We start from the raw sequence: 25,590 nt of genomic DNA on the forward strand, positions 1-25,590 counted from the left end.
GCTGCAGCATCATTTGGTTGATACACATTTCGTGAGATTTGAGGAGATACGAAAATGCATTGATGACTTTATCGCTTCGAAGCCGGTGAGCTTCTATCGTCAAGGAATTCGCAAGCTACCCGAAAGATGGCAAAAGGTCGTTGATGTAAACGGTGAATATTTCGCTGATTAATATTTTTTTGTTTGTTTTTGAATAAAGATTGAATTTTACAAAAAAAAGCTCTGAACTTTTTTGTACACCTAATATTAATGTTTAAATATTTTTTATTTAAAAAATTTTTCTTTCTGGCGTTGTAATCACCAGTTAAATATTTTAAATACATTTTGTAACGCGCAATATTTCGAATATTTTACACATCGAAAAGTATTGCTAACATTTAGATTATTCAACGATTCTAAATCTTTATAATCAATATCCAAGGTTTCGATGATGACATCATCCCTCGCATCACTATCGAGCATATTTGTCAACCATTCTTTCTTCTGACATCCTTTAACATATACGAGAGCTTCTTCTATGTCAATCACAGCTGTTGTAATCAAACGTTTCGCCATTCTATACGGAATCATTCCGTCTTCCCATCGCAATCCATGATGATTTGCAATCAATCAGGAAATGCAAGATTTGTCGGATTTTGTAAGGAGATGCTATAGGATTTGCAAAAATATAATGAGAGAGAATTATCCTCTTTCTCAACACAGTCACTTCCTTCACGACAAGTCTCCTTTCGATGACGAATCCTTGCAGATCCGCAAACGTTGGAACGATCACGACGAAAAAACAATTCCTTTGAGACTACGCTCCATCGATAAATATGTCGAATTTTTATTCCTTTCTTATATTAAAAAAGAGGGGATATTTGTAAACGTTGCAGTTTACATAATCTTGCGCACTACATTGGATAATAGGCAATACTCGATAACGCGATCGTGCAAGATGAGACAATAAGCGGTAGTATTCAGCGGTACATTTTCTTTACAATCAAATTCTATTCGTACATCTACAATAGCGCTTTTGATGGACTCGTTTTATCGCGAGCAGTCAATGATCACAATAGGTCCTTTTGTCAAAAATATTCCTACGGTGAAAAGCGTTTCGTAACAATCGTATCCGTAATATGATTTACAAAAACGTGCATGATAAAGAGGATGATATCTACTTTTGTTAAAATCTAGATTTAAGTCGTCGTACGGATAAAATTCGGAATTTAAATAAAGTTTCACATTGGACAATTTATAGTCATCGAATATCGTAACATCTTTAGATACGTTATTCTTTCGACCTGTTTGCAGAGTAAAGATAACTTCCGCGGTTTCTCTAGCTCGACGTTTTTACAGTCCACGAATTTGATTGTACTTTATAATAAAGGATATTCGTATAAATCCCACGAGCGAAAACTCATGCTCAGACATCGCCCACTTTCCAAAACTCGCAACAAAGATAGTTTATTTGATTTCATTCAACATTACATGAGGCATTCATCACTGTACTTTGAATAATTTTATTTCCGATTCCATCGTCGAAACTCCCATCATACAGTTGTTGTCGCTGCGCGCTCGTATCAGTATCAATTCGTGACGAGCGTTAACAATCATACGTTTGTAATCTTCGCAAAAGTCAAACAACAAATTGAGCGGTACGCAAAAATTAAAATATCCTTCTGATATGATCGATGAAATGTTCCATCCTGCGTTTTGCAAAATTAGCGCCTTGTCATACGTCAGCGATACATAATTCTTGATTGTACTGGTTATTTCGGTTTCTGTTGTGATCAATCTCCACACCATTGAGTTTGTATCGAATTTCATCAAACATAAACGCAATTGTTTCCAAGAGTTGTCACTGATTCATTATTTTTCTTCTTTGTCGTCAATTTTCTTTCGACATAGAAAAAGCTTTCGACGAAGGTGTATAAATCTTGCTATTGTATAGATATTCTTATTTCTTCGTTATGTCCAAACGTCATGTTTGTGTACGGATTATACATGTGAGTCTCAATCTTGATGACGCAATCGTCAAAGATCGGCTCACTTTCAATATTTAAGATATCAATCATTCGAATGATGAATCCTAATGATCTTAAAAATTTAACGTTGGATGTTGAGTTTCTTTCCACTCTGTGATTTAGTATTCTTGATCGTCGCCTCAAAAATTATGTCCTTTATTTGTTTCACTTATTCGTTCAACATTAGCATTTCATTCAACACTCTTGTTATCGCTGTCGTCTACGTACATGCAATCTAACGATGATTTCCTCTCCGCGAAAATCGAGCCATCTTGATCCACAATGCGTATCATTAAAAATGCTGTAATGCTTCGTGCAATGATCGGAAGGTAAACGATTTGCGTCGGCGTTTCCGATATTTTATATCTTGGCGGCATGCTCGGTGAAAACTCATGTATCGTATATACGCACTTGTTGCTGTACGTATTAGCGGTCATATTGCATTTTATGCGAATAATATTTACGTTGATGATATTTATCGGTATGTCTGATTCGTGCCATTGTTGCGGCTCCAGCATGCGATTCGACAAAAATCCAAGCATCAGTCCAATGTTGTCAGGTTTGACGAAATTTATTCGATAAGCGTATTTGATCTCGCTCTTTATCGAATTGTTATTAGCTCGAATAATCAGTGGATACTCGTTTCCCATTTTCTCTTTCGAGCATCTTCTTTTTCACAACATCGTTGAGACGAGGATATTGTTATAATATTGCACGTTTTAAATATCTGCTTATATATATTGTTATAATATTGCACGTTTTAAATATCTGCTTATATATATTATATATATGTCATGCAGTTCATATGATCCTTCGGGAATGACAATTTTTTTGTCGTCTTTGTCAAAGTAAAATTTGTTATTAGACAATGTTACATTCGGTATCACGTGGTACGTTTCAAAATCTGCCAGATCGAGTTCGTAATCACCATCGCTTAAATCTATGGCTGGAAAGTAGCTTACCGAGAGCAGACTACTCTTACCAGTCAACGTAAACGTTAGTGACATGTTTGATCGAATACTGACTTTATACAACGCAATGTCGGTTCTTAAATTGATTGTCAACTCTCTTCAGAAATTGCAGGCATAGTTGTCCACAATTGCTTTGATCATACCATTGATATGTGCGATTATACTCGATGTATATCTTTTCTAGATATCGTATCAATTCCTTCGAAGATTTCCTTCGAAGATTGCCAAAACTATCAAAATAAATAGCTCGATCTCCCTTTTTGCATACGCTATCCAATGAGTACCTGCTCTCTCAGCATTATCCAAATTCAAGATACTGCTCTCGTTTCGATGTATTCCTGTACGTAAGGTAGTACATATAAAAATACCTCTAAAATACGGAATGCGCATACGCGTTGCCAATTGTTGTAGTTGTACGTTGGTAGTTATATCTTTAGGAATTTTTAACGTCTCTTTGAACGTTTTTTTTTCTTGAAGAGGCACCTCGTCTACGCTTGTACGAAGCGAGATAAAGTCCATGATCTTCCATAGCACGATTATGACGTTTCAATTCTTCTAGTTGACGCGCAGCTTTGTTATCGTTCACTGCCTTGGCGACTCCCGCTGCTCCACCAACCAATGAACCGAGAACTCCCAACAATGGCAGGATAGGTAGGATACCACCGCGTTTCGCTACCGAAAGTATTCTTTTATTCATTGCTTTCTTCATCGGCTTCTTCTTCGTTTTCAAACCCATGTCGATTTTTGTCTTAGCCTTCATGGCCACCCAGACGGTTGCGGCGACAGCTCTTTCACCCAGAATCGAATCTCTCGCGGTGATGCGCTTTCGCGGCGAGTATATTGTCGGCTACGTGTCATTTAGTGGGATTGTTGCTTTGTGAGTAAGCTATATCGTGTTCGCGGCACGCAGCATCCAATAGATTAATTCTTCGATCGTTTCTATTCCCCAACCGCTTTTCTAAATGCGTTCCAGGATCGCAAAATTGATATCCGGGGATATGCAATTCGAAAGGAAGCGCTTTTTTATCGGAATTTATCGCTCGATTTAATAGACCTCTGCCTCTCGCTGACATTCGTCACAATTCTTTATCAACGGTGTCGGACCGTCGATGTGTGTGCGTAGCTACGATTGGTTATAATGTTCGACGCAGCAACGATAGGTTCGAACCTCCAAAACCGTCTTTATATGCTCGGACAGCTTATCCCACAAGAGATCTATGCAGTTTTGAAATTCTTGTAGCAAAATAACTTTCGGTATATATTGTAACTGTTTGGATGTTATATTGTAAATATCGCAGCTATCTGACACGATAAGAAACGTTTTGATTATTGAGCGGTTTCGCTTCGTACTTCTTTATAAATAGATCCACTTTTTCTATATCGTTTTCAGTTATTGTAGTTGTGGGAGACAAAATGCAATTCGTGCGACAATCGCAGACGATCAGAGTGATTAATTTAGATGACAAAGTACAACTTGAAAGAAAAACACGCAAATATAGAAACATGCTACCCACTTCTATATGTGGTATCATATATGGTCCGTCAAATTGTGACAAAACAAACGTGTTGATAAGTTTGCTGGAGAGTTCGCACAGTGTGCGCTTTGAAAACGTGTACATATATTCTAAATCGCTGCAGCAACCGAAATATCGATACTTGGAAAATTTACTAACATCGATAGAAGAAATTAGTTATTTTATATTCTCCAATAATAGCGACGTCATTCCACTGAACGAAGCGCTTCCGAATTCCATCTTTATCTTTGATGACGTGGCGTGCGACAAGCAAGATACAGTAAGAGAGTATTTTGCAATGGGCCGTCACGCTGACGTCGATTGCTTCTATCTCTGTTAGACGTATGCAAAGATACCCAAGCATCTTATACGCGACAATGCAAATCTGTTGATTCTATTTAAACAAGATGATACCTATCTAAAACATGTATACAACGATCACGTAAACACTGACATGTCCTACGAGGATTTCTGTGAATTATGTCGCAGTTGTTGACAACAAAAATATGGTTTCGTAGTGATAGACAAAGACAGCACGCTTGCTAATGGACGATATAGAAAAGAATTTAACGATTTTGCTATACTATAATGTTGTTAGTTGTTGTTGATACATCGACTAAACAACGTTTACGAACATGGATAATAATGAGGAGATTAGAGATTGCAAGAAAATAGTAAAGCAGATTGCGAAAACGAGCGATTCAATTCGCAAGAAGTACGAGGGTAGTCTGAAAAGTTTTGAGCCTAACATAGAAACAAGTATTTTTTCGGTCAAATATAGTTTTATTTTTCAACATAATCTCCTTTTAAGTTGATACACTTTTCCCATCGATACTCTAACCTCTTTAACCCTTCTAAATAGTAGTTAGCGTCTTGCTCCGCAAAATAGGCGTTTACGTATGCGATGACTTCCTAGTTCGATGAAAATCTCTGTCTTTTAAGCAAAACTTTAAACTTAGGAAACAGGAAAAAGTCGCTGGGGGTCAGATCTGGTGAATACGGTGGTCCAACCAATTCGAAGTGCAGTTCGTGAATTTTGGCCATGGCGACTGCCAAGTGTGAGCAGATGCGTTGTCTTGATGGAACAGCATTTTCTTCTTCTTTAAATGCGGCCGTTTTTTTTGCAATTTCTGCCTTCAGCTTATCAAGTAATGATGCGTAATACGCTCCCGTTATTGTTTTACCTTTTTCAAGATAGTCGATACACACAATTCCGTGACTATCCCAAAAAACAGTCGCCATTACCTTCCCAGCTGATGGAACCGTCTTCACCTTTTTCGAAGCAGGTTCACTCTTTGCAGTCCACTGTTTTGACTGTTTTTTTGTCTCTGGAGTGTAGTGGTAGATCCAAGTTTCATCTACAGTTATGAATCGACGCAAAAAATCTGACTCGTTTCGCTTGAACCGCTCCAACAGGGCCTTGGAAATGTTCATTCGAATTCGTTTTTGCTCCAAAGTGAGCAAGCGCGGCACCCAACGCGCGGATAGCTTGCGCATATCCAATTCTTCAGTCAATATATGACAAACGCATTCTTTCGATATAGCCTCTGCTATCTCTCTAACCTTCGACGGTCATCCAATAATATTTGGTGAACATTTTCGATGTTATCAGCGGTCGTCGCAGTTTTTGGCCGTCCCGAACGCTCATCATTACCCAAGCTGGTACGATCACGTTTAAATTCAGCTGCCCATCTTTTTACGGTGGCAAATGATGGGGCAGAGTCCCCGTAAACAGCGTCCAACTCGATTTTAATTTGCGCAGGCGTATTGCCTTTCAAATGTAAGAATTTAATCACGGCACGATATTCAATTTTTTCCATTTTTACATAAACGCTGACATTGACTGACACAAACGACTGTCAAACAACAACTGAGCGTCCAAAATGGCTGAAATTTTCACAAAAGTCTTTCAAAGCATATACTATTGTAATACTAGAATGTAATACTAGAAGGTTTTGACGAGTAACGTCATCTTCATGTTAAGGCTCAAAACTTTTCAGACTATCCTCGTATTGCGCCTTAAAAACGGGTAAGATGGAGGAGGATATTGCTTTGGAAAGACAGTTCAAACCGATTGTCGAACCTTTGATTCAAATTGTTGAAAATACTGGCGGTGAAGAATTTAACTATAAGAGGAACCTAACATAATAAGGGAGACAAAACGAAAACGGTGGCAAAATTTATAATAGATGATTCACTGATAACTTTTACTCCACGATCAAACGCTTTATCGGACGTATCAATGATGATCTCTGTTCCGATTAATGTCACACATCATGCAACACTATATGAACAGCCTTCGAACAATATTTTACCTGTCGAAGATGTTTTCGAAACTATCAACGAGATCATTGGTGATGTCTGTTTGACGTCAGTTACAAACCTCGGAAGGTCTAGAAACGTTGCAAAATTATTTCGGTCCACTAGGATAAAAGTACATGGGAACTTAACCGGAAACAAGGATATAGATAATGTTTATGGTGTTTATTTCATCAACGATGGCATGATGCTTTGTGATAAGCGTTTCGATGTAAACAAAGATGACAATATATTTATAAACGGAATAAGATATTTGAGAACGGAAGGTCTTTACGAGTTAATTTTTAAAAAGGTACCTGACGATGAATTGTATACTGAAGAAGATAAACAGAAATACAAAGATATTTTGCTACTGATAAACGCGCATAGACGTAATCATAATATGCTTAATTCAGTTATGGGTAATAAAAGATACAAATATAAGTATGTAATCGCACCCCCAAAAAGTCGGAAGAGATATACCACGTGTCATAGCACTAAACGATAATGCCATCAATTACGTGCATTGAGATGATCTAAATGAACTTGTAGATCGTCTCCGATTATTCAAGGCTTCGCGTCAAGCTGGTCACAACGCTCACGACAACGAGATACAGTCAATTATCGAGAAAATTTGTTGAAGCTAGTCTCATTATAAATTGAATCGCGTGTCAAGGAAATGAGTCATTTAACAAGTGTCGAAATGTCAATCAACAAGTTTGAGACATCACTCGGAAGAAGCGGAGCAGAACCGTACTACCAATGGAATGAATTAGTCAGAAATTATGTGCGCGATAACACTCTTTGCGTGGTCGCAGCCGACTTTGATGCAAAGTCACGCAAAATTCGATGTGTAGCGTTATTGGTAGATGATGGCGACGTTGTAAACAAACGGTACGTAGAACATAGTGTACAAATTTTGAAGGATCGACAGAACGAAATCGAGAAGAAATTGATTGCGTTTCAAAAGGACGTGCAGAATATTAAACGAGCTTCGACAAATGATGATTATTCATCGCGCCGAGAATACGTAGATAAGAATATACACCAAATTTTGTGTTAATTGCATGTTCGAGAAGAAGAAAACTTCTGAGAAGCAGCGGCTAGTGGAGGAACTGCACGCTCCGGCGAGAAGAAATTTTTCACGAAGATGTGTCATAGTACGCGGGTACGATGACCTAGGCAGGCAGTCGAGATGCGATCTTATACACGATTTAACAAAGATTATTACTATATCCTCACTGTTATCGATGTGCTGAGCAAGCACGCATGGGTCAAGACCAAGAGTGGAAACGAAGTTGCGAAGAGCGATCGAAAAGATAATTCGAGACGATGGAAGATGTTTACTCATAATGGCAATTATAGATGGCTCGATTTGTTACCACGTCTCCACGTATGGCGTAATACGCGAAAGCATCGAATGCGACCCATCGATGTTACCTCCGCAATCGCAGACAAACTCTTGACCACAGTGTATAATCACATAAAAATTGCTGCATCCGCACGATTCAAAGTAGGCGATTCGGTACGTGTAAATTCAAGACAATATTTGGAAAATGTTATACGCCAAATTGGATCACGGAGGTGTTTAAGATCATCAAAGTTCAGAAAACTAATCCCGTGACATATCTATTGCAAGATTTATGTGGAAAATCAATCGCTGGAGGATTCTACGAATACGAATTGCATCGCGTTGTAAACCCCGATGTGTATCTCGTTGAAAAAGTATTAGGCAAAAGGGGGAACGAGGTTTATGTTAAATGATTGGGATTTGATAATTCGTACAATTCATGGATATACAAAAGTAACATGTTGTAAAATAAATTTAATACAAGTTTCTTTATACATGTTATAATTTATTATAGAAATAAATGACATTACAATTTATTATAGAAGTAAATGAATTTTTATTTACAATATATAAATATATATTACACAAAACAAATGAGTTTTTTATTTACAAGATATGTATTATATTGGTATTTTATAATGTCCCCATGGCAGTGTGTCGGTAGAGTCGGATACAATGTACGTTTATCATCGTACTTAGAGCAATTTTTGTTTCGTATATACTTTATGCAATTTTGATCTTATACAAGACTGCTGTCGCGTCATTTCAGTCTCGTCTCGCAAACACTGTGTGTAATCATCAAATGTCACCGATTTTGTTACTACGATTTTGTTACTCTTGATGCCTTTAACTTTTTTCATCAACACGCAAGGCATATATTTTTGCTCTAAGCCCTACGAATTCAGTCATAATTGCATCATTGGTTTCGTCCTTCATCAAACCTAGTATCTTTTTATTAGCAAGTGGATTACATACATTATCAACCGCATAATCACTCGTGTCGAATCTTTTAATATCACGTTTCATGATATCGTATACGTCATCGCACTCGATGTGATAAATTAAACTGTCGGTATCCGTGTACATTACTTTACATTTCTCGCCATACAATAGTGACATGTAATCGTAATGAAATTCATACAAACATGTCTTTGATATGTCGAGGATGTACATATCTACATAGATTGATTTGTCGAACTTCACCTCGAGTTTACGCAATTTGATTGCGATCAAGTTCTCTGAAAAACGCTTCGATTATGGAAATTTGGTTTCGCGATCATTGCCTCCGCGCCATATCTTCCCTTCCATTTTGTTAAAAGTTTAACATCGACGTGATTGCGCACATTCTCTCTGGTTTTGCTAAAGACCGCGTTGTTCATCAATTTATATAAATTTTTCTTGAAATCATTTTTAGCGAGTGTTCTAAATTTCGTTCGATATTTAAATTGAGTTCGATATATTCCCGGAGCCATGGAGATTGCAAAAATTGCAATACGCGATGTATTTTTGTAACGCGAAGATCATGACGAATACATTGCTGTAGGTAGTAAACCTTGTACGATAAGAAACCTTGTACGATAAGAAACGTTACATAAAGTAAACCTTGTATGATAAGAAACGTTACGTAAACAATGTAACGTTTCTTATCGTACAAGGTTGCGAGGAGTTTGTCCTGTCGCTTATCGGATAGTTTATCACGCGTTGGACAAAACGGTTAATGTGCGCGTGAAGATGTTCCGGGTACTCCAAATCTATCTCGAGAACGTAACCGATAGGCGAATCCAGTGGTGTTGCGTTTATGTTAAAATTGGATACGTCGATGATCCATCGAAAATTTGCGTAAGGCAATGGTTGACACATTTCCCAACTGTACAAGTTGTTAAAGTACATAGGTACAAGGTACGATGATGGTTTCGATGGATCGTATGACTGCGTGTATTTGTTATTGGCTCGCGCGTATCGGTTGGAACATTGACTTAGACCACCGCGTATACCGCGTTCGATGAAATGACCATGTCGATGTCGATGAACAGTTCGAAATTGACGCGAGTATGCTTCAACATTGCGTCCCACGTAAAACCTGGTAGAGTATAATAGTACGCAAGATCGAGTCCATAACTCGCGATGCAACTATCACGAAAATTTTCAAAGATATCAGCCAACAACAAGACATCAGTCTTGAGATATAAATCGCTGTATTCACCGAGCGTTCGGATAGAGAACCGCTGCCATACGTTGCCGGCGTGCGCGTAATCGCTCTCGGACACGGTGTCACCTGTCAATGAATTGTAAAATGATTCGCGTGATAGTAAACATAACTCCTCCAACTTTTCGATGCAGTCAATGTACGGAAAGATGCCTTTTCGCATCAGTAAATTAAAATCTTGTGTTGATAAATTTTGAAACTCGCATTGCAATATTCATAGTTTATCTTTACTCAAGAAGGATGCCAGTTTGTTGAGACTGATATTGAGAAATTTGAATGAATTAATAAATCGTAATTTAACACAATTTTTCTGATCATTTTTGTCTTCCGTATCTTTGACATTTTTTGTAAACGAAATGTAATTTTCTTTTATTATCGGAAGTAATTCTACTCGCCCTTCATATGCCGTAGCTATTTCCGTAATGATAAAATGCGCGTCATAACCGGATAAATTGTGAAAAACTACGGGAATACAATGCGAGTCTTTGTAATTTAAATTACAATTTGAATGCGCGGGATCTTTAAATCGACCGGTTAGATGGCAATGATCGCGTATCCGCGTGTCATCTGGAGCAAATGGTTTTTCGCACACGTAACAGTACGTAGCGTTATTAAATTTTTCCCAATCTTCTCGCGTAAAATTCCCGTAGGGACATTAGCGGACAAAATAGTCTTTATACGATATGCTAAACTTCTGAGTTCCTCGACAAACCACACGACGCAATCCTTATCGCGACAAAACCGATATGTGGATAGTGAGTTATCATACGAGCAGCATAATATTCTATGCTAAATATCCGATGGTGCTGGTACGCGTAGCTTGATGTTTTCGGATGTCCAAATTTACGTACACGACAAATGGAACTCGTTCTTTCCTGTTATAATTGTTGAAACTAAGTCATTTGTTGTCCTCACTCAGTAATCTGATGGCATAGTCGTTCATCTCTATACAGTCCATGATGTGAGCCAATTTTTCACTCATGCTAAAATAGTGTAAGCATCTGCAAGAAATATAATTATTTTAGTTCTTTTTTTAAAACGAGTATAAAATATTTCTCAACTTATTAAAATATGTATACTTACCGGTTACAAAAAAATTTCCTGTGTTTTTTTTTTGTTGAGTTGTGAGGCGGGACAGATTCTTGATCCATACGAAATGTCCCGCGTTATCGTCCCGCGGATCCTGCACGTACAGCAGATTGACATGCTTTTCTTTCTTCGTATTGGTAAGAAGGATTCCGTATCGGAAGGATCGAAAATTCTTTCTTCTTTTCGATGCAGTATACATTTATGGATATGTTGTTGAGAAATTCAAACTTTTTAATTTGGTTCAATCGGAAACTCAATGTTTTGAAAATTGAGTACCAATTTTTGAGTACCAACGTATAATGTGGATACGAGGATTCTCGTTCTGTGTTTCAATTGGATGCAGAGTCGCGACCACTGACCATGCAAAACATGCATTGTCCGTAGACTGTACGTTGATCACCGCTCTCTTCATCATAATTTCCTGCGGTAACTGAATGTAATATCCCGCGTGCAGAGGATTGTGTTTGTTTATTAACAGTTAAATTGAGTATACGCGACAATGCCCACCCGCTATCGCCTTCCTGAAATTCTTCCAGGGATGCCAAGGTAGGCTCAATAACGCGCAACTCCATACCACTTGTGTAAATTGGACGAACGAAAGAGTTCACAGTTTCTGTTGACCCTTTTATTTATACATTTGTCATTCGCAACAACCGTTTCACCGTTAAATACTGTATTCACCTTGATATTGTTATGTTTCTGCATGATAATTTTCACACGCTCAAACAAATGTTCTTCGCATCCTCGAGAAATTGGCGAAGTTCGATGTGCTTCATATTAATGACCGCACCAGTCAAAACACGGCTTTCAAATGCCGTATTAATCTCGCGCCATCTGAAGCCTGCGCTGTATCCAGCACAGTCACGAATCGTTGGCGTATCGAATCTTTCAAACTTTCGAGTCGCGCTATCCATACGACCAATGATTGTCTAATATTAATTGATAATCGCGGGTGTTTAATTCGACCATACTCTTCTGGTGACTCGATATACTCGCATCGTTGCTCCCACGTGATGTACTCTTCTCTCGAATCGGATAGATTGTTCCAAAAGAACACGTTCGGTTTGCTCCATATTAATTATCTTCTTTGATGTACTTTCAACTTACAATTCGACTAATGACAGAACGTGTCACAGTCTTTTCATTATATCTTATCCAATGGTTGTATTGCGTTTAGAATATTTTCGCATGTAGCATTTAATTTCAGAGTTTATCAAATGATGTATAAAGATTTTATTCTTGACTGTGAAAATGCAATAATTGCGTTTTTAACAATGATCTCATCTCAGGACACATTGTGACGTGCACATTGTTCTTAATATCATATTTCATATCATTAACCTACGTGAAATTGCAAGTTTGTAATGTTAACATGTGTCGCGATCTCATCGCGAAAAACATCAATCGTTCTTAAAAAAATATATATTTCGTACCGGTGATCTATATGGATTTGCAAATTTGCAATTTTAATATTCATTGGGACATGATAAAGATATTTATCGAAATTCATCGCAGCAGCCATATATTGGCGCTAATATTACTGCAAATGTTGCAGTGTCTACAATTATTATACATCATATATCGAATGATGTATGAAAATGTGTCTAAAGTAGATTTATTCTGTATAATCTCATCGCAGCTGTCATTTGTCGACGCTTATGCAAAAATGCAAAATTGCAATTTTAATGAGAGTTATATTTCACATCTCGCGTAGTAGACCGTTGAAAAAAGAATAGAGGAGTATACAAATTAAAAAGAACTTCAACAATCATTATTGCATTAATCGCTCTATGAAAGACGAACAGTCTATACCTCTGTAAAAAGAAACAACTCTTGAAAAAATGTACAAGGAAAGCTTTGTGAATTATTACACTTCGCTTCAACAGAATGAGGCGTACAAAAAACAGTTTCATTACCACAAATCTTTCTTATACTCTATTTTATATATATATATATATATATATATATATATATATATATATATCTATTTTATATATATTTTAATAGCTTACTTATTAATAGCTTACTTATATATATTCTTCTTCTTACAGTATATCTTCTCAATCCATCATCTTCGGAACCTTGTACATCTCATATCTTAGGAAGAAGATTTGCCTTAACATCCACAGCTTATAAATATTTGGATATTAGAATCAACATAGGATCTATATTCTATATGTATCTTGCATCCATCGAGAGAATAGGACCATCATCTGTCTGGAGTACCGGTTGTAGGGATTCGAGAGAATACATGTATATATGTATATTGTAATATATGTATATATGTGTATTATTGTATTGTTGACAGTAGTGATACTAGGCCGGTTCTAACCCAGGAGCTCCGAGCGGAGTGCGGATGTGCGGGATAACTCGGGGACGCGGGGGTAAAGGAGAGGGGGTAACTGGTAGGCACGGGGAAGGGAGAATGCTTTGTCGATGATCTTTTGGAATGTACTTTTGAGGGGGAAGGGGAGAGAGGGTCTTTTTTTGTCTAGGAAGAGCTGCTAGAAAAGATATTTTTGTAGAAATTGACGTAGGAAAAAAAAAAGGAAAAAGAAGCGCCGATATTCCAGCTGCTATGTATCTAAACAAATTGCTATTTGGAAGATTTATAATGATGTCCCGATTTAGAAAAAATATTGACGACTGTATGTGTCATAGCATGATAAGAAAAATGCCGATACTCCGGCTGCAATAAACAAATGTACGTATCACAACGTGTTAGTTTCGAACAATCTCAAAAAATCCATTATTTAATGAAAATAATGTACCTAAACAAATTCGAAAGATTTATAATGATGTCCCGATTTAGAAAAAATAGCATTGACAATTGTATGTGTCACAGCATGGTAAGAGAAGCGCCAATAATTCGGCTGCTAAACAAATGTACATGTTGTAACGAGTTAATTTCGAACAATCTCGAAAAATTCATTATTCAATAAAAATAAGTCGGTAAACTTCTTCTCTCTTAATTTTTTCCTAATAATAAATATTGAAACATGCTCGTTCCTGTTTGGTCAAGTCCAAGTTTTCACGTAAGAGCCAAATAAATTTTGACAGTGACACGGAACGGAAACTATAAAACTGAATACGATTTTTTATCGATGTTACACCGATAAATAATATTCCATCATAAATATCAAGTTTTTTTCTTTTTATGTTGAAAAAAACTATTTCCGGATATCGATTGATATTATTCCAACTGTTACTGTTTACTTTACTGTTTACTGTTTACTTTCAAATTATGCTGTCTTTAAAAAAAAGTCATCAAATCTTTTCTATCGAATCTTCTTATCGGAGAAAAATTGAGGGTAAAAAAAAACGGGAAAATTTGGGCTGCTATAAAAATCCAAATTGTGACTCGGAAAATCTATGACCATGCTTCGAGTTTGACAAAGGGACAGCGAAATTACAGACGATATACAGTAGATCATTGGGTATGCGAGATCACAGTAGATTTTCGGAAGTCTCGAAGTGAATATCGACTGCGATACTGTGTGTAAGAAAAATAGTTGACGATGAATAATGTGTTAAATATAGAAAATGTGTTTAATATAAACATGGAGAACCTCAGGAATATAGTGGACGAAGAGTTTGGAGATGAACTAGAAATGGAGGTTAACAATATTGACAATATTAACATTGACATTGAAGACGAAGATGAACATGCGTTGTCTGACAACAGTGCATAAGTGATATGAGTGATGAACTTATGGATTATTCAGAAAAAATTGTTACGCGTTCGGAACTCCTTGCGTTGAATAATAATAAAAAGTATTGTTCAATACAATTTTATTATTCGACAGGTGGTGCTCTAATTATATGTGCCGAATGCATGGTTCGTCTGGCGGACACTGACATTGGAGTATTGTATGCCGTTAGGAAGCATGAGATAAATACTCTTGATGTGTTAAACGGTCGATTTTGCTCCAATTGCCAACAGTCCGTCTGTGTGATAATGCCATGCAATATATGCCCAATTCGCACCGCGTAAAAAAAAGACGATATTGTGGACAAATCACGTGCAAATGCAAGTGCAAGTGCTTCGTGGGACGCAGTATAAAAAAATGGAACATCTCGAGCGAGTGGAACGCGAGCTGCTAGAACAATGCAGCCAGGTCGCTACTTTGGTGGAGTGTTTCCCGTGGCTGCAACAATGCGACGAGTGTATCGAACAACTCGAAAAACTTAGTCGTGTTAAGCGTCCTCGACTCACCATTGCAAATAGACAATTTGTGGTGGCGAGGATCGCACGACTCGCGAGTGCAAAGGTACAATTAGAAAGACGTTTCGTGCACGTTAGTGGCGAGTACGCGAGCACCAGTAGAGACAATGGATCTCTCGTTTGGCGCGAGATTGATACGGCGTTTGAAAGCCGTATATTGACTGGTACGGTGATCAACGTGAACTATATCGAGCCGCGACGATTTTTGGAAGATGCCGGTAGTGCTCGAACGAGTGCGAGACATTATAGAAAGACACGATAATGTAAAAGTGAACACCGCGTTCAACGGCGAGTTTGTGACGGGCGATAAACGCGCCAATAAAAGTAAACACTAAAAATAGTGAACTCTTTCGAGTGTCAAATGTGGATGAGAGGTACGAGCAGCACGTCACCGAACCTACGTTGGCATCGCTCGAAGAATTTCAAGAACGCGACAGTGAATGGGCGCTATCACGTATATTAAATTTAACAATTAATGTTAATAAATATAATCCCATGCACGCGGGGTGTTACATTGAGTTACCGCGGGAAATTATGTTAAAGAGAGCGGTAATTAACGTGCAGTCAACGGACAATGCATGTTTCGCATGGTCAGTGGTCGCGACCTTGCATCCGGTCGAAAGGCATACAAATCGGGAATCATCGTACCCACATTATACAACGGTGTTAAATCTCCAAGACATTACGTTTCCGATGACGTTGAATCAAATTAAAAAGTTCGAACATCTCAACGAAATCTCTATCAATGTCTACAGTATCAAGAAAAAGGAGATTCTCCCAATACATCTGACAACAAAGAAGATGGAGAAACATGCAAATTTGTTGTATGCAGGATCCGCGCGACGATAATGGACACTTCGCGTACATCAAAAACTTATCCCGTCTTGTGAGCTCGCAACTAAGTAAAAAAGAACACAAGAAATACTTTTGTGATCGGTACGTATGCACATTTTTTAACAAAATATGTAAAATATGTAAAATATTTTATAATTGTTAATTTAAATGCTAAAAATACTAAAAAATCATGTTTTCCGTTTGCAGATGTTTACATTATTTTAATTCATCCGAGAAATTGGAATCGCATACGGTGGATTGCGAACGGATGAACGATTGCGCCATCCGACTGCCGAATGAGGACGACAAGTGGCTCGACTACAAGAACTACTGCAACAAAGAACGACTTCCGTTCATCGTCTATGCAGATCTTGAGTGCATACTGCGAAAGATGGAGCCGAAAAGAGAAAACACGTCGTACACATATCAACAGCAGCACAAGGTATTTAGCGTAGGATATTATGTGCGATGCTCGTACGACGATGCGTTATCGGCGTTTCAATTTCGTCGCGGCGAAGACTGCGTTGCATGATTCGTTCGGCAACTCGAAAATTTGGCGCATCAAATAAAAATTTTGTTATCCCCGAATGTCTCTATGGAAACATTATCGAGAGATCAGTGAGAGACATACCGTAGCGCGACGCGTTGTCACATTTGTGAGAAATCATTTGCGTCGGACGACACGCGGGTACGTGATCATTGCCATCTTACCGGTCGTTACCGCGGACCCGCACATTCGAATTGCAATCTAAACTATAAAAAATCATATTGCATTCCTGTAGTCTTTCACAATTTATCCGGTTATAACGCGCACTTTGTTATCACAGAAATAACTACGGCGTACGAAGGCAAAATTGATGTGCTGCCGATAACAAAGGAAAAATACATTTCATTCACTAAATATGTCAAAGATAGATCAGATTCGCAAAATTGTGTACAATTACGATTCATCGATTCGTATAAATTTTTGAGTACCAGTCTCGATAAATTGACATCTTTTTTAAGTAGATCTTTTTTCCGAATTTTCCACATTATCGAACGAGGATTTTGATTTGTTGACGCGTAAAGGTGTCTTTCCTTATGAATACGTGGATCGCGCGGACAAGCTGCAGGACACGCGCCTATCATGGCGCGAATCATTTTATAGCTCGTTGACCGGTAACACAGTATCGGAGAATGATTACGCGCACGCCGTGAACATCTGGCAGCGGTTCTCTATTGAAACCTTAGGCGAATATAACGATTTATATTTGAAGACTGATGTCTTATTATTGGCCGACGTTTTTGAAAATTTCCGTGAAAGTTATATCAAAAGTTACAGTCTCGATCTCGCTCATTCCTACACATTGCCAGGTTTCACGTGGGACGCCCTGCTGAAACATACGCGTGTAAAATTTGAGTTGCTCACCGACATCGATATGGTTATGTTTATCGAACGCGGTATACGCGGCGGCCTCAGTCAATGTTCCAACAGATACACGCAGGCCAATAGGAACGCAAGTACATGCGTTCGTACGACCCGTCGAAACCGTTGATGTACTACGACGTGAACAATTTATACGGATGGGCGATGTGTCAACCGCTGCCCTATGCCAAATTTCGATGGGTTGAAGACATCGCGAACTTTGACGCGAGCGCGATCGTTCTGGATTCGCCTACGGGTTATATTCTCGAGGTCGATCTCGAGTATCCGCATCATTTGCACGACCGACACACTGACTTACCTTTCTGTCCGACGCACGATAAACCACCCGGCACGCGGCAGAATAAACTTCTCGCGACGCTATATGACAAAAAGCGATATGTCATCCACTATCGTAACCTGCAGCAATGTACGCGCCACGGTCTTCGTATCGCAAAGATACACCACGTACTACAATTCGCTCAATTCACCTGGCTCCGCGATTACATCGAACTTAATACACAGCTTAGAATGTGCGCGAAAAACGATTTCGAAAAAAATTTATACAAATTAATGAACAACGCGGTATTCGGTAAAAACGATGAAAAATGTCCGGAATCACGTGGATGTAAAATTGATAACGAAATGGAACGGACGATACGGTGCGGAGACAATGATCGCGAAACCAAATTTCCACAGCCGCAGCGTCTTTGCGGAAAATTTAATCGCCGTCGAACTGCATAAACTCGAGGTAAAATTCAACAAGCCGATTTATGTGGGTATGTATATACTCGATATATCAAAAATCTGTTTGTACGAATTTCACCACGAATATATGTTACCGTTGTATCGCGACAAATGTAAAATCATGTACACCGACACAGACAGTCTTGTATATCACATTGAGTGCGATGATGTGTACGAGACGATGAAACGCGATATCGCTAGATTCGATACGAGCGATTATCCGACGGACAACGCATATGATATGTCTCTCGTAAATAAAAAAGTACCCGGCCTAATGAAGGACGAAAATAACTGTGCGATTATGACGGAATTTGTCGAACTCAGAGCGAAAATGTATGCGATGAAAGTGGATGATAAAAAGGATACCAAAAAGGCGAAAAGTATAAGAATAACGTCGTAGCGCGAACAATAACGTTCGATGATTATACACGGTGTTTGAATGAAGAGATCGAAATGACTCGTCGCCAGTCATGTATAAGATCCAAGTTACACCAAGTATATACGGTATCCGAGTCAAAAATTGCTCTAAGTCCATACGATGACAAACGATACATCATACCGGACTCGACGGAAACGTTACCATGGGGACATTGGCGAATACCTTTGTAATATACATGTATTTTTTTTATATAGTTTTATACATATATATGTACATATGTACGTATGTACATATATACAGCATGTAATGTACGTACGTATATATGTATGTATGCACGTATGTATTTATGTACGTGTCTACGTATATACATATTTGTAGTTTATGCACATATGTACGTATGCATATACATATGTATGTATTTCTTATAGTTTATATGTACTTGTAGTTTATATGTACACATGTACGTATTTCCCGTAGTTTTATACATTTTATATATTATCTTAAGTTCATCGTTATCTATCTAGTTAGTCCATCTGTATAGTTTCTTTACGAAAATGTAATGGAAGAAAAAATAAGACTTATTGTATATATTTTTATATAAATATTTTTTTATTTGTTTTTACAATAAAATGAATGAATTTAAAATTTTTTATATAAATATTTTTATATTTGTTTACAATAAATGAATTAAATCACATTATTTTTGTGTATCCAAGAATTATGTGACCCATCGAATTCTAGCCACTTGACGTAAACCTTATCTCTTTTCCTACGCAGTACTTTCTCCACGAGATACACGTCCGGATGAGTCGCGTGATGCAACTCGTGCTCGTAGAACGCTTCAGCAACGAATTCTCCGCGATAGTCTTCGAGTAGATAGGTTACGGGATTAGTACGCTGCACTTTAACGATCTTAAACACCTCGGTGGTCCAATTTGGCATGTAATTTTTTTCGAAAACTGTCTTGTACTTGCTCACGCGTATCGATTCGCCTACTTTGAATTTTGCTGGACTTGCGATCTTTATCGCACCGTGCCCAAGAGTTTTTTAGCGATCGCGGGAGTTACGTCAATGGGTCGCATGCCAATAGTACGATGTTTGTGCGCGTTGTAATCTAACACGAGACGCGGCAGCGCGTCGACCCACTTGTAAGTACCATTAAGTGTAAACACTTCCACATGTCGTTTTTAAGTGTGCGATTGAACCGTTCGACGATCGATGCCTTCAATATCGAATACGTGGAATAATGATTAATGCTATGTTTTTTCAAGAGTTTCTGCACATCGGCGTTGTAAAACTCCTTCCCCATATCCGTTTGCAAATTTCTCGGGCATCTTCTCTCTTGAATTATCTCGGCGATAGCGTTAGCCGTCTCGCTTCCGATCTTGCTCTTGAGCGGTACGGCCCAGGCATATTTGCTCAACGCATCGATAACGATGAGTATGTAATGATGACTTCTGTTGAAATTCGAATATGGGCGCATCTCGACGATATCAGCTTGCCACAGATCGTCGTATCTCCGAATTATGACACGTCTTCGTGGAAAATTTCTTTTGGCTGGAGCGTGCAATTCCTCGACGAGTCGTCACTTTACGGAGTTAATATTTTTTTAACGTCCATCGGATTTTGACGATCTCATGTTTCGACGATGTTTGATATTAATGCGTGTAAATAAGATATATTACAATTAAAGTTTTTTTCCTCACTGACGTCAATCGACTGGCTCGTTTCGTCGACACGCGATTTAATTTATAATAATGCCGGCTTCGCGAAGTTCCTCGATGATCGACAGCATCTCGTTGTCGTGAGCGTTATGACCAGCTCGGTGCGAAGCGTCGAGTAATCGAAGTCGATCCACTAGTTCGTGGATCGTCCCAATGCATGTAATCGATCTTGTTGTCGTTTAACTTCATGGTGGATGGTATATTATTCATGCCTGCACCCTTTTTACTGCTTCTTTTATATGTAGATACGAGCGGAGCGATGATATTAATGTACTTGTATCCCTTGTTGCCCATGATGGGATTATGGGCGCTGTGACCACGTCTATGAGCATTCGTTGTTAATAGTATACTTTTATACGTTTGTTTGTCATCTTCGGTAAATATAGCTTCATCGGGAAGTCTCTTGAAGATCAATTCGTATAATCCTGGTGTACCATTGTATCTCACATTATCTATGATTATGGAGTCATTTTTGTCAACGTCAAACTTTTTGTCCGAGCATTGTACCACTTTTGTCGAAAAAGATACCGTACACATTATCGATCGCTTTATCTATGTCGTCACCGAAAAGAAGGCCCACGTACTTTCGTCCCAATGGTCCTAGCTGACCATGAAGCGTCTCACGACTTTCATGCGTTTGCAGATTCTGTTTGATGATTGTTTCGAGTGACGGTTCACTAACGTCTTTTGTTTCAAAAATATTTTCATTTCGCACGAATAGCAGTATTTTCGGTAGTTCTTTTGATGGTTCTATCGATATAGAATCGAACGCGAATGAATCTGACGCGATATTCAATTGTTTTGTACGCTTTTTAGATTGCGGCAATAATTTCATCCAACATCCGTCCAATACTAATCTCTGTTAGTAGTAGTAGTAGTAGTAGTAGTAGTAGTAGTAGTAGTAGTAGTAGTAGTAGTAGTAGTAGTAGTAGTAGTAGTAGTAGTAGTAGTAGTAGTAGTAGTAGTAGTAGTAGTAGTAGTAGTAGTAGTAGTAGTAGTAGTAGTAGTAGTAGTAGTAGTAGTAGTAGTAGTAGTAGTAGTAGTAGTAGTAGTAGTAGTAGTAGTAGTAGTAGTAGTAGTAGTAGTAGTAGTAGTAGTAGTAGTAGTAGTAGTAGTAGTAGTAGTAGTAGTAGTAGTAGTAGTAGTAGTAGTAGTAGTAGTAGTAGTAGTAGTAGTAGTAGTAGTAGTAGTAGTAGTAGTAGTAGTAGTAGTAGTAGTAGTAGTAGTAGTAGTAGTAGTAGTAGTAGTAGTAGTAGTAGTAGTAGTAGTAGTAGTAGTAGTAGTAGTAGTAGTAGTAGTAGTAGTAGTAGTAGTAGTAGTAGTAGTAGTAGTAGTAGTAGTAGTAGTAGTAGTAGTAGTAGTAGTAGTAGTAGTAGTAGTAGTAGTAGTAGTAGTAGTAGTAGTAGTAGTAGTAGTAGTAGTAGTAGTAGTAGTAGTAGTAGTAGTAGTAGTAGTAGTAGTAGTAGTAGTAGTAGTAGTAGTAGTAGTAGTAGTAGTAGTAGTAGTAGTAGTAGTAGTAGTAGTAGTAGTAGTAGTAGTAGTAGTAGTAGTAGTAGTAGTAGTAGTAGTAGTAGTAGTAGTAGTAGTAGTAGTAGTAGTAGTAGTAGTAGTAGTAGTAGTAGTAGTAGTAGTAGTAGTAGTAGTAGTAGTAGTAGTAGTAGTAGTAGTAGTAGTAGTAGTAGTAGTAGTAGTAGTAGTAGTAGTAGTAGTAGTAGTAGTAGTAGTAGTAGTAGTAGTAGTAGTAGTAGTAGTAGTAGTAGTAGTAGTAGTAGTAGTAGTATCGTCATCGTCATCGTCATCGTCATCGTTGTCTTCACGTTTCTTTTTTTTCTTAATACTGATATCCTTTGCAACATTGGCTACTTTTTTAATTGGATGTGTTTCCTCGACAATTTGTTTTAGAGGTTCGACGATGGGTTTGAAGCGTCTTTCCAACGCTACATCTTCATCTATTTTACCAGTTTTCAAAGCGCGATATTTTTTGCGAATCGAATCGCTCATTTTCGCAATCTGTTTTGCTATTTTCTCGCGATCTTTGATGTTATTCATGTTGCCTAATTGACGTAACATCGACTAACTATATTATGGTACCGCGAACGTGTTAAATTCTTTTCTGTACCGCCCGTTGACAAGCGGACTGTCTTTGTCTATCACTAGGAATCCATACTCGCGCCGCCAACAATCGCGGCATAACGCACAGAATTCATCATACGACATGTCAGTATTCACATGATCGTTGTAAACATGTTTCAAGTTGGTACCATTCTGTTTAAATAAAATCAGCAAGTTCGCATTGTCGCGTATCAGATGTTTAGGTATCTTCGCATACGTCTGACAGAGATAGAAGCAGTCGACGTTCGAGTGGCGACCCATCGAGAAATACTCTCTCATCACATCTTGCTTATCACATGCAATGTCGTCGAAGACGAAGATCGAATTGGGACGTGCCTCGCTCGGTGGAATGACGTCACTGTTGTTGGAAAACGTAAAATAACCGATTTCGTCGATCGATGCCAACAAAGTTTCGAGATATCGATATTTTGGTTGTTGCAATGACTTCGAATACACATACACGTTCTCGAAACGTACATCGTGCGGACTCTCGAGCAAACTTATGAGAACGTTGGTTTTATGCAATTCGATGGATCGCAAATAATCGCGCGTATAGTACTCGGTATTTCATCATGTTTGCGCTTCGTCGCGATGTCTCCCATTTGCGCTTTCTCGTCGTAGTTCACGACGTGTATCGTCTGCGGGTATCGCACGAATTTCATGTTCACACTACGTTATCTAGGCTTTGATTGAACGCATATTTATAGGCGCGCGAAACCGCGATTCGCTCAGTAGCAAAAATGTATCTCGCGCTATCGCATCTATTTGATATTTGGGATTTGCGCGCTGAACAGTTGCAATATATACCGAAGATCATATTGTTACGCATATGTGGCGACTATATCGACCACGTGTGGGACAAACTTCCGGAGCATATAAAGGCGGATTTGGAGGTTCAAATCTATCGTCGCTGCTTCAAGCATTATAATCAATCGTGGCAACGCACGCATATAGACGGTCTCGCACCGAAGATAAAGGATTGTAACATATGTCAGCAGCAACGAACAAAGGCTGCGTTGGAGGATTGTTCAATCGAGCGATAAATGCGCTTCCTTTCGAGTTACATATTCCCGGCTATCAGTTTTGCGGTCCGGGTACTCGGCTGAAAAAGCGATTAGCCAGAGGTGAAACGGGCATAAATCCACTAGACGCGGCGTGCCGTGAACACGACATTGCGTATTCTCGGAGCAACGATCTCACCGATAGACACGCGGCGGATAAGATACTCGCCAATAAAGCCCTAGGACACGTCATTGTGAGAGATTCGAATTTGGGCGAAAAAGCTACCGCTACAATTGTTTGGGCAGCGATGAAAGCCAAGACCAAAATCGGCATGGGTATGAAAGCGAAAACAAGGAAAAAGCCAACAAAAAAAACGAATACTTCCAACGACGAAACGAGGCGGCATATTATCGATTCTGCCAATGTTGGGCGCGCTCGGTTCCATGATTGGCGGAGTGACCAGCGTGGCGAAAGCGGTAAACGACAAGAAAGCCATACAACATCAGCTCGAGGAACTACAACGTCATAATCGCACAATGGAAACGCGCGGACAGGGATTGTATCTCGCTCCGTACAAATACGGACGGGGACTATATCTCGCTCCGTACAAAGGCGGACGAGGTGTAACAGCAAAAAAAGAAAAAAAGAAAAAAAAACGTCAAAGAGACAATAAAAATACCTACGGGTGTAACTACCAACGTACAATTGGACCAGCTGGCGAAGCGTATGCGCGTACCATACTTCAGAGGCGTTTTCATGCGTGACGCATTACCGATTAGCGGCGTGCGTCGAAAAGAGAGCGGTATCGTAAATCTGGATGACACGATGGGTCCCGGCACTCATTGGGTAGCGTACGCAAAGAGAAACGATCGTGTTATATATTTCGACAGTTTCGGTAATCTTCGACCGCCGAAGGAACTGGTACGATATTTCGGAGACAATATTATGATAGAGTACAATCGAACGTCCTATCAGACGTACGATCAGAGCGTCTGCGGACAGCTATGTTTGTGGTTTCTCCAAAAACGGTCGACGCGCATGAATTTATAAAGTCTGACAAAATGCCGCGACGTTTCAGTATTCGTTGAACGCTTTTCCATCATGTCGCTGACGCTTACGTTAAGCGGGAAGAGCAGCGTTCTCGCGACAAACTACTTTCCAGCCATAGATTTGAACGACGATGACTACGAGCTTGGTCTAACAATTTTGAAGACTTATCACACGATACCGAATGTAAACGTTTCGAACAACAAATTTTATTTTGACAAAGACGACGCAGAAATTATTAAATTACGATTCCCAAGGGGTCGTACGAACTGCAAGCCATAAATGAATTTTTGAAACGTGAGATTTTACGAAAACATCCGCGACGCGACACATCCGATGATAACGCCGGTAACATCGCGATGCGGCGATGATGAGATTGGTGAATACCCGATAGTGCTCCGCGCAAATTACAACACGATGAGGTGTGAGATTAAATGTGATTACAGAATAAACTTTAACAAGCCCAATAACATTGTATCGCTGCTTGGTTTCTCGTCGAAGCGTATATTGCAACCGCGAAAGTGGTATAAATCGGACATGTCAATCAACATAATGAATGTAAACATTATCCGTGTAGAGTACAACGTGACCGCGGGCGCGTATAGCAACGACAAAAGTGTGCACACGATACATGAATTTTCGCCGAGCGTGCCACCAGGATATAAGATATCGGAAAGGCCGAT

General features: G+C 38.8%; 4 pseudogenes; 3 read left to right on the forward strand and 1 right to left on the reverse strand.

Moving 5' to 3' along the window:
• Positions 1 to 264: 264 nt before the first annotated feature.
• On the reverse strand, positions 265 to 2,656 carry LOC148936312 (uncharacterized; annotated as a pseudogene).
• An 11,962-nt stretch (positions 2,657 to 14,618) lies between these two features.
• On the forward strand, positions 14,619 to 16,509 carry LOC148936313 (uncharacterized; annotated as a pseudogene).
• Positions 16,510 to 16,684: 175 nt separating this feature from the next.
• Positions 16,685 to 17,952, forward strand: LOC148936314 (uncharacterized; annotated as a pseudogene).
• A 462-nt stretch (positions 17,953 to 18,414) lies between these two features.
• Positions 18,415 to 19,252, forward strand: LOC148936315 (uncharacterized; annotated as a pseudogene).
• Positions 19,253 to 25,590: the final 6,338 nt, after the last annotated feature.

Source organism: Pogonomyrmex barbatus, unplaced genomic scaffold (genome assembly GCF_055798465.1).
Source record: "Pogonomyrmex barbatus isolate J1 unplaced genomic scaffold, ASM5579846v1 scaffold24, whole genome shotgun sequence".
NCBI classification, from domain to species: Eukaryota; Metazoa; Arthropoda; class Insecta; order Hymenoptera; family Formicidae; genus Pogonomyrmex; species Pogonomyrmex barbatus.